The following is a 1,151-nucleotide window of genomic DNA, read 5'->3' on the forward strand; positions in this document are numbered from 1 at the left end:
TGAGCGGTAAACAAGGTAGTGGTCACCAAAGTTACACTGTTCTTGTGAATTTCACTTGTTCACACCATGGTTATACTTCCTGCACTTCCTCAGCCCATTAGCTTCCCAGATAAGATCTAGGGAGCCTCCTAAGGTCAAGCCAGTTATGCTAAGAGGACTGTGCCCTCTAAGCTGGAAATTGTGACTTTGCCCACAGATCAGTCCTAGGCTTAACCCTATATCAGCTCCCTACAAGAGAAGACCTGAATGGATGCAAAGATGGTCCATGTTCCTGGGGAGGCGACTCAATATTGACCAGATGTCCGTTCTTCCCAACTTGACCTATAGATTCAATGCAATCCAACCAGATTCAAGCAAGTTGGTTTGTGGCTATGGACAGAATGATTCTGAAGTTTCTATGGAGAGAAGCCACGTGCCCAGAGGGGCCAGCACAGTATTGAAGGAGGAGAACAGAGTGGAGGGCCTGACACTCGGGGGTCCTGACTTATCTATCATAAAGCTGCCGTGACCATGGGGGGTGGGGGGGCGCGGTTGTTGGTGAAATAATGGGCAAGTAGAGCAATGGGCAGAGCAGAAAGCCAGAACAGACCCCATAAATACAGTCACTTAATCTTTGACAGAGGCGCAGAGGCAGCACAACGGAGAAAGGACAGTCCCTTTAGCCACGGGAGCTGGAATAACTGGATAGCTTCTTACAAAAATAAAGCTAGACACAGACCTCACACCCGGCACAGAAAATTAACTCAAAATGGATCACAGACTTAAATGTGAAACGCAAAATTACGAACTCCAAGCAGATAGCATAGGATAAAACCTCGATGACCGTGGGTATTGGGATGTCTGTAGATACGACATTAAAAGGGCTCTTGGTCACGGATGCCCATGCGTGGCTGTGGATGACAGAAGCCATCACAGGCCAGGCAGCTGGTCGACCAGACCATTTCAGACGGAACAGGAGGCGGTGCAGATAAACCGTGAGGGTCTGGTGGCAGGTGCAGCTGCAGGCAGGACAGCCTGGGAGAGGCCATGACAGAGGGAAAGCCAGAGGCCGGGATGTGGTGATGGAGCCAAGATGGCTCTGCTCACACCAGGTCTGGAGAGCAGTTCTTCCCTCAGGGGCTTGGGGACCAAGGCTGCTCTTCCCCAGGAAC

At 50.7% G+C, this 1,151-nt stretch overlaps 1 long non-coding RNA gene across 1 annotated transcript in view; it reads left to right on the plus strand.

Annotated features, from left to right (window-relative positions):
• The window catches only part of LOC102774556, a 16,517-nt gene extending 15,372 nt beyond the window's left edge, over window positions 1–1,145 (plus strand). The window contains exon 4 of the long non-coding RNA XR_435493.2: window positions 236–1,145. This is a non-coding gene — a long non-coding RNA (uncharacterized LOC102774556). The remainder of the gene's footprint in view (window positions 1–235) is intronic.
• Window positions 1,146–1,151: the final 6 nt, after the last annotated feature.

The sequence above is a fragment of the Myotis davidii genome, unplaced genomic scaffold, assembly GCF_000327345.1.
Source record: "Myotis davidii unplaced genomic scaffold, ASM32734v1 scaffold1395, whole genome shotgun sequence".
Taxonomy (NCBI): Eukaryota; Metazoa; Chordata; class Mammalia; order Chiroptera; family Vespertilionidae; genus Myotis; species Myotis davidii.